The sequence below is a fragment of the Lynx canadensis genome, chromosome B3, assembly GCF_007474595.2.
Source record: "Lynx canadensis isolate LIC74 chromosome B3, mLynCan4.pri.v2, whole genome shotgun sequence".
In the NCBI taxonomy this organism is placed as follows: Eukaryota; Metazoa; Chordata; class Mammalia; order Carnivora; family Felidae; genus Lynx; species Lynx canadensis.
The window spans coordinates 76201719-76211753 of NC_044308.2; the positions used below are offsets into that span (position 1 = coordinate 76201719).

Here is a 10035-nt window from a genome sequence, read left to right on the forward strand (position 1 = left end):
CACAGATAATATCATCTCAACAGGGAAAAACTGAGAGCTTTCTCCCTGTGATCAGGAACACAACAGCTATGTCCACTCTCACCACTATTATTTAACATGGTGTTGGAAGTTCTAGCCTCAGTATTCAGGCAACAGAATGAAATAAAAGGCATCTAAACTGGCAGAGAAGTAGTCAAACTTTCACTTTTCACAGATGACATGATTCTCTGCATGGAAAACCTAAAAGACTCTACCAAAAAACTACTGGAACTCATTCAATTCAGCAAAGTTGCAGGATATAAAACCAATGTACAGAACTCAGTGCATTTCTCTACACCAATAATGAAGCAATAGAAAGAAGTATCAAGGAATCCAAGACAGTATGGTATTGGCACAAAAACAGACACATAGACCAATGGAATAGAATAGAGAACCCAGAAAGGGACTCACAATTATATGGGTAACTAATCTTTGACAAAGCAGGAAAGAGTATCCAATGGAAAAAAGACAGTCTCTTTAGCAAATGGTGCTGGAAGAAGTGCACAGCAACATGCAGAAGAATGAAAGTGACCACTTTCTTACACCATACACAAAAATAAATTCAAAATGGATGAAAGACCTAAATGTGAGACAGGAAACCATCAAAATCCTACAGGAGAAAAGAGGCAGCAGTCTCTTTGACCTCAGCTGCAGCAACTTCTTACTTAACATGTCCCTGAAGACAAGGGAAATGAAGGCAAAAATGAACTTTTGGGGCCTCATCAAGATAAAAAGCTTCTGCACAGTAAAGGAAACAATCAACAAAACTAAAAGGCAACCGATGGAATTGGAGAAGATATTTGTAAATGACATATTGGATAAAGGGTTAGTATCCAAAATCTAGAAAGAACTTCCCAAACTCAACACTTGAAAAACATAACCTAGTGAAGAAATGGGCAGAAGATATGAATAGAAACTTTTCCAAAGAAGACATCCAGATGGCTAACAGGCACATGAAAAGATGCCCAACATCACTCATCATCAGGGAATACAAATCAAAACCATAATGAGATACCACCTCACACTAGTCAGAGTGGCTAAAATTAACAACTCACGAAACAACAGATGTTGGTGAAGATGTGGAGAAAGGGGAACCTTCTTGCACTGTTGGTGAACATGCAAACTGGTAAAACCACTCTGGAAAACACTGTGGAGGTTCCTCAAAAAATTAAAAATGGAATTACCCTACAACCCAGCAATTGCACTACTAAGAATTTATCCAAAGATACAGGAGTACTGATTCATAGGGGCATGTGTACCCCCATGCTAAGAGCAGTACTATCAATAATAACCAAATTATGGAAAGAGCCCAAATGTCTACCAACTGATGAATGGATAAAGAAGAGGTGGTATATATTTATACACACACACACACACAAATTGGATATATGGAATATATGGAATACACACACACACACACACACACACACACACACACAATGGAATACTACTCAGGAACGAAAAAGAATCAAATCTTGCTATTTGCAACATCAGTGGGATTGAAGGGTATTATGCTAAGTGAAAAAAATCAGAGTAAGACAGACATCATAGGTTTTCACTCATGTAATTTGAGAAACTTAACAGAAGAACATATGGGAAGGGAAGGAAAAATAATTTACAGAGAGGGAGGCAAACCATAAGAGACTCTTAAATATAGAAAACAAACTGATGGCTGATGGGGGTGAGGAAAATAGGTGATGGGTATTGAGAAGGGCACTTGTTGGGATGAGCAATGGGTATTATATATAAGTGATGAATCATGGGAATCTACTCCTGAAGCCAAGACTACACAGTATGTAAGCTAACTTGACAATAAATTAATAAAAAATAATAAAAAATTCAATAATTGTTCAATACAAAATTGAAGAAGACACAAATGGGAAAGATATCCCATGTTAATGAGTTAAAATAAATATTGCTTAAGTGTCCACAATCCCTAAAGCTATATAGATTCAATAATACCCCTGTCAAAATTCCAATGGTATTTCTCACAGAAAAAAATAATACTAAAGTTTATGTACAACCACAAAAGATTCAAAATAGCAAATGCAATCCTGAGAAAAAAAGAACAAAGCCAGGGACATCACACTTCCTGACTTCAAACTCTACTACCAAGCTGCAGTACTCAAAACACTATGGTGCTGGCATAAAAACAAACTCAAAGGAGAATCAAGAGCCCAGAAATAAACACACACATATGTAGCCAACCAACATTTGACAAGAGACCCAAAAATACTCAGTGGGGAAAGAATAATCTCTTTGAGAAATGATTTTGAGAAAACTGGATAACCACATGCAGAAAAATAAAATTGGATCCCTATCTTACACTATTCACAAAAATTAACTCAAAATGGATTAAAGACTTAAATACAAGACCTGAAACCATAAGTCTCCCAGAGGAAAACGTAGGGGAAAAGCTCCATGACATTGGCCTTGGCAAAGAATTTTTATATATAACATGAAAAGCCACAAACAACAAAGACAAAAAATAAGTAAGTGGGACTGCATCAAACCAAGTATCTTCTGCACAGCAAAAGAAACAATCAACAAAATGAAAAAAGCAACCTAAAAGAAGATGTTTGCACACCATATACCTGATGAGGGATTAAAATCTCAAATATATAAAGAACTCATGCAACTCATTGAGATTCCAATCTGATTTTTAAAATTGGCAAAGGAACTGAATAGACATTTTTCAAAACAAAATCTACAGGTAGCCAACAGATACATGGAAAGAAGTTAAACATCACCAATCATTAGGGAAATGCAAACTGAAACCATAATGAAATATCATCTCACATCTTTTAGAATAATCAAAAGGATAAGAAATGACAAGAATTGACAAGGAGGTGGAGAAAAGGGAACTCTTGCACACTGTTGGTGGTAATGGACACTGATGCAACCACTATGGAAAACAGTATGGAGGTTACTCCAAAATTTAAAAATAGAACTAATGCATAATCCAGCAATCCCACTTCTGGATATATATGCAAAGGAAAGGAAAACAGGATATTGAAGAGATATATGCAGGATTATTACGGTTATTGTAGGATTATTCACAAGAACCAAGATATAGAAGCAACCTGTATCCACCAATGGATGAATGGATAAAGAAGATATTGTGTGTACATATACGAGGAAATGTTATTCAGCCATGAGAAAGAAATTCTGCCATTTGTGACAACAGGGATGGGCTGTGAGGGTATAATGCTAAGTGAAATAAGTCAAAGACAAAAACTATATGGTGACACTTATGTGTGGCAACTAAACAAAGGTGAACTTGCAGAAACAGAGAATAGAATGGGAGTTGCCAAGGTGGGGGAAATGGAGAGATGTTGGTCAAGTAGTACTGACTACCAGTTAGAAGATGAATAAGTTCTGGGGATCTAATGCACAACATTGAGATAATTAAAAATACTGCATTATATACTTGAAAGTTGCTAAGAAAGCACATCTTAAAAGTTTTTATCACAAAAAAAGAAAGGATTATGTGACATGATCGCAGTGTTATCAAATGCTACTGTGGTAATCATGATGTAACATATAGGTAATATATTATCAAATCAATGCATTTTACACCTTAAATTTACACATTATTGTATGTAAATGTTACCTCAATATAGTTGGAAAAAATGTTTAAAAGAAAGAATTGTGAGCAAAGAAATAGATAAATATAGGTAAATTTAAAAAAACATTTAGAGTTATTATCCTAATGATGTTCAATTTGGCAAGTTAAAATTGAAACAGAATTAAAATTTACTAAAATTTCCTTAAGAAAAAAAAGTGTGAATAGTCTTGTAATCATTAAGACATGTATTTATTAAGCAAAAATTCTACCACAAAGAAAGTCCCAGGATTTACAAGTGACATCTACCAATTTTTCAAAGAACAACTGCAATTGTACATGATTCTCCCAAAATATAAGAAACTGCTCTCAATTTGTCTATGATACTAAAACAATAATATGATGAGATTTTTTTAAAAAAAAAAAAAGCACTCTCACTCATGAATATAGACCAAAAATCTTTTAAGGGTTCTTAGCAAATAAATCTCAGTGGTATGTTAAATTGAGTTGAGTTTATATTAGGATGCTTTAGCTGATCAAGTTTCTAAAAATACTCTACCACAATGACAGATTATAAGAGACAATTGAAAAGACCATCTAAAAATCCACAGATTAAATACTCAAAAAATTAAACACCCCTCATGATAAAGTAATGTGTTAAAAAAACATGAACTAGAAGACAAAATCTTCTTAATTGGATAAAACTTATCTATGAAAAATTCAGAATAGGGGAGCCTGGGTGACTCAATTGGTTAAGTGTCCCAACTTCAGCTCAGGTCATGATCTCGTGGTTTGTGAGTTCAAGCCCTACATCAGGGTCTGTGCTGAAAGCTCAGAGCCTAGAGACTGCTTCGGATTCTGTGTCTCCATCTCCCTCTCTCTCTGGCCCTCTCCTGCTTATCTCTCTCCCTCTCTCTCTCTCTCCCCCCTCTCTCTCACAAAAATAAACATTAAAAATGTTTTTAAATAAAAACTTCAGAGCAAACATCATCCTTAATGGAGAATTTTTTTTAAAGTTTCTGTTAGTATCAGAAGCAAGACAAAAAATCAACTTATCACTAGTGGAAATTCAATATTCAACATAAAAAGTCCTTAGACAGTGAAATAAGACAGGACAAGAAAGGACATGGAGAAAGAAAAGAAACAAGTAGAAATAAATTGATTTCTTAATCATAGATAATGGATTTACTTATCATGGTGTACATAGCAAATCCAAAATAATCTACAGGCAAACTCATGAAACTAACAGAGTTTAAGAGAGTTTAACAAGGTAACTGAAGATGCGTATTAACATTAAATTGCATTTTCTAGGTACCAACAAACAACAACAAAAAATCTCATACTACTCAAGAATTCATTCACAAGTCTTATCGTCAGTAAGAACTTCTCTCACTACCGTATTTAAAATTATAGCCCACTATCAAAACCACTATCACTAACTGTTAAGCTTCCCTGTGTTTATTTTTCCCTATAGCAGTTTTTACTAGTTTACCCATTTGTCTGTTGTCCATCCAGCACAGAATAAAAAGTATATAAGGAAATAATTTTTTTAACTTACTTTCTTAATTTTCTTTTTAACTGCTCTGTCTTATATACCTAGAACAGTACCTGACACATAGTAGGGACTCAATAAGAATTTGTTGAATAAAACAATATACATGCAAATGTGCAAAATACATTATAATATCATGAAAATATAAAGTACCAATGAGTCTATACAACAAAAGATGCCAATGGTGAGGCATACCAAGTTTATAGATAGAAGGTCTCAATATTGAAAGACATTATTAGTCCCCAAATGGATCTTATAGATGAGAACAATTTTAACAAAGTTCAAACATAATTTCAAGGAATTTGTTATTCTAATTTTACAAAGAACAAAGGCACATGAAACCTTTTAACAAGAAAAGAGACAGAGGAGGTGAGGAAAGGTAGCGGAGAAGAAGAGTCGAAGGGGCTTGCCTTTTTAGATATCAACACTTAAAGTAAATAATGCCTTACTATAAGTACAGAAAAAAATGACTAATAGGTCAGAGTCAAAACCAGCCCATCATATCTGTGAAAATTTATAGTATAATAAATGGAATAGTAGCAAATATTAATTAACAAATGGGATAAAGTATAACAAATGGGATATAGAAAAAATGTAGAAAAGAGGGACTATTCAAGTACTGGAACACTGTTTTTCCTAATTAAAAAATAAATAAATAAAATTATATTTTTCTGTTTTCATTACACACAAAAATTAACTCTAGAAGAATTACAGACATACAGTGAATGGCAATTTTTAACACACTTAAAATGTTACCTAGGAAAATATATTTGAGAAATATAATATATAAAGATAAGGGGTAGAATTTCTTGAGACACAAAAAAAAGACTTAACCATATAAAGCTTGATAAATATAATTATGCTAAATTCAACAATCTGTGTTTACCAAAAAACACCACAAATAGAGTGATCATTCAAGGCACAAATTAGGAGAATAAAATTAATAACCTAATCAATGAAGAACTACAAATCAACAAGGAAAGATAATCTGACAGAAACAAAAAACACAAAAGGATTAGTAGCCACATTAATTGGAAACAGTAATGGTAATCAAACAAAAAGACGTTCAACTTTAGTCATTACAGCAATATAAATTAAAATGAAAAACATAAAATATTATAACCAGTAAATAGACAAAATGAATAAATCTGATAATAGCAAGTGCTGATAAGGCTAGGGAGCACTGTGAATCCTTATAAACTACCAGGAAATGTCTAAATTGGTTTAACAATTTTGGACAACAGTTTAGTCTTATCTTGTAAATTTGATCATGTGCATACTTCATTCAGTACTTGTAAATTCCGCTTGTAAGTATATGACCTATATATGACATGCACCCATAGATGTGTAAAAACCGTTCATAGCCTTATTGTTAGTAACAGCAACCTAGATTCCATGGACCAGAGAGAGATAAATAAACTGTGGTGTATTTAGCTAATAAAATATCAAAAATCAGTCAAAAGAACAGATATAGTTATGAATGATAATATGGGTAAATATTAGTAATAAGCAAAAGAAAACAAGCTCCAGACGACTGCATACTTCTTTACACAATATATTCGTCAGCAACAACTTACACATGTGGGAAAGCTTTTTAAAATAAAAAGCAAACTGTCCTCAGCTGCCTGTGAGATGCTAGGCACTTCCGCGGAAGGGAAGGCCGCATAGGGGTGAGGCCCTCTCTTCATCCGGGACTAACATGGCGCCCAGTAGCACCTGCTCAGCCCTCTCCAGCACAATGGCATCTGCCTTCAAGCTCATCTGCATCTACTCTGCTCTCATCTTGTACAATGATGAGGTAATGGTGACGGAGAAGATCAGTGCCCTCGTGAAAGCAGCAGGTGTAAAAGTTGAACCTTTCTGGCCTCCCTTATTTGCAAAGGCCCTGACCAACATCGTCAACATCTGGAGCCTTATCTGCAAAGGTCGGAGCTGGTGGGCCCACCTCAGCAGCTGGAGGCCCAGCTAAGGAGAATAAAGTGGAAGGAAAGAAAGAAAAGTAAGAAGAGTCTGATGATTACATGGGCTTTGAGCTTTTTGACTAAACCCCTTCTGTGACCTGTTCAATTAAAAGCTGAACTCTTAAAAAAATTTAAAAAATAATAAAAAGTAAAGAAACAGTAAACATAAAAAGTAGTAGTTGACCTCGAAGCAGGGAAAATGGAGCAGAATACATAAGGTCTGGAATATAAAATAGGGAAAAACACACAGACGATTCAATGATATTAGAGATATTCAGATCTTAAATAGGGTGATGAATTACTGTGGATACAATTTGATACTATTATTATAAAATTCTATAAATCATCGATATTACATAATAAAAAGAAAAGCAGCATAAACAAAACCCCATTAAACTAAAGAAAAACTAATACATAATTTTTTCCAGTAATGCCAATAGTTGGAAAATTAAATAAATTTCCTTGTTAACATTTTTCTAAAAGACACCAAATTTCAAGTTTTGAGAAAATTATCTCACTATGGGATGTATAAACTGTGTCATAAGATAAAAGCTGTTTTTCTTTTAGACTTTTTTTAAAGGAATTACAAATGAATTATTTTTTAAAGAAATATATCCTAAGGAGGACATGATTTTGCATCAGAGTTTTACCTTACTAGCTATAACCTAGGTAAGACCACTGAATACATATATTTTATAGGAAAAGGAAGTAGTATTCAGCCATATTCTGTACTTGTGTTTTGTAACATTAGATCTAATTTTACAGTGTATCTTTAGGCTTTGGTAAGAAAATCTTTTATTTCTTTGTTACAAAAAAAATCACCCCAACTAAGCTTGTTCTACTTTATCCTGCACTAGAGCCAGCTTCCTTTATTTCAATTCAGTCTTTGTGCTACCTCATTATTTTGTACACAGTAGCATTTTATCTAAGCCTCTTCCTCAGCTTTGGAAAGAGTGAGTCATTGGGTGAAAGAGTTACCCCCTTGCCAGACCCACTTCAATTAAGAATTATAGTGCCTCCTAAAAAAAAAAAGAAAGTAAGAAAGTGGGGCGCCTGGGTGACTCAGTCAGTTAAGCGTCCAACTTCTGCTCAGGTCATGATCTCACGGTTCATGAGTTCGAGCACCGCATTCATGAGTTCGAGCTGACAGCTCAGAGCCTGGAGCCTCCTTCAGATTCTGTCTCTGCCTATCTCTCCTCCTCCCCCCCACACACACACACACTCACTCACTCTCTCTCTCTCTCTCTCTCTCTCTCTCAAAAATAAATAAAAATTTTAAAAAAATTACAGTGCCTTCTGTGTGCAAGGTTACTTGCTATGTGAACGAAACAGAAACAGTATAATGTAACTAATGGGACATAAGTAGACTGAAAATGTATTAGATACAGAACAGACTAGAGTGAGGAAATTTGGTTAAATGTGTCATTTTTTTAACTACAGTGCACAGAATTGTCTTTCATAAGAGGTTATTCTCAGGATACAAAATATCTCAGAAGTATAGAATAAAATAAACAGACTCTTAACTACAAACGTGGTTGCCAGCAGGGAGGGAGGTGAGATAGATGAAGGAACAAAAAGAAAAAAAAAAAGAGGTGTAAAATAAAGAGAAAACACAACAGAAAACAAACTCAATTAAACACCAGTTATGAAAAATTCAAGTTCTGTTTCAAAACATAAAGAAAAGTGTCCACATTTTCAATATTTTCAAAAAAATGTTCAGTGTGCTTTAATGTTCTTTATCTGTGGCAAAACAAAAAACAAAGAAAGAGAAGATTCTTCTCAGATATATTTTTGATACAGCATCATAACAGACACTGCCTTTGAGGAGAGAAACATACTAAAACTCAACTATTTAAATACTGAGCAGCATTCTCTAATTTTTACAGGAAGAAAGAAGAATGGATGGTAACAGTATTTTTATCACCAAGACAGAGAAAACATGAGAGATGGATTTGGGAGAGGAGGCAAGATGAACTATTGCAGGATGTGACATTGAAGGCTACTTCCTCCCAATGTCTCTGGTGAAGAAAAACCAGAAAGAACAGCTTTACAACAAGCACCAACAAGCAACGCTTCCTAACACTGACTCTATGTCCTTCTGTAAAAACGGCTATGTGTCAAACAGTGGAGAAATGTAATCATTATTTTTAGAAATTTTTAGACATTTTCCATTTCCTAGCTGACTATCATAATTTATTTCCCACAGGGTTGTTCATCATCTGTAAAAATTGTGTAGGATTTGTGAAGCAATCTTGAATTTATACCCTCTGGGATATTTTAGCGTAGAACCAGAAGAAGCCTATAGCGATTTTATTTATTTATTTATTTATTTATTTATTTATTTATTTATTTATTTATTTATTTTTTATTCAAACTGGAGAAGAAAACTATCTGTTGATGAATTGTATCAAAGGTTCTCAGAACAGAATCTGGCTATTGTCCAGAGTTTTGGGTGTTGTTGTTGTTGTTGTTTTCTTTTTAATCTTTTCAAAGTTGAAAATTCTGGAGGTCATTTAACAGTTTAGGTACTACGTAATTAGTTTGTGGCATTCAAGAAAGGACTGTCAGCCACTGCAAGAGGAATGAATGGAGAGGACTTGGGGGGTTGCCTGGAGAAACACAGCTTGAGAGTAGATCTCCTTATTTCACTGCACCGTGCTGGACAGTCAGAAGTTACTTCTCAGTATTCTGCCTGGAGAAAGCCCAAAAGGCTGTGGGGCACAAATTTACAAATCAATGGTCATTGCTGCTGAAGTCCAAGCTTGGATTCATATGCTGGGCGAAAGAAATTCCTGTAATAGTTGTGCAAAATATTGAGCCTGAGAAAACAGTGGTTATCACAGGTTTTTCTCTATTCCCTTTGAACTAGCATTCACAGAATCTTAAATAATTTGCATCTGAAAAGTTAGGCTACAATAATGCATTATCATTTCACCAGT

The 10035-nt window shown here is 34.3% G+C and overlaps 1 pseudogene; it reads left to right on the forward strand.

Annotated features, from left to right (window-relative positions):
• The first annotated feature begins 6873 nt into the window (after positions 1–6873).
• Positions 6874–7226, forward strand: LOC115517277 (annotated as a pseudogene).
• Positions 7227–10035: the final 2809 nt, after the last annotated feature.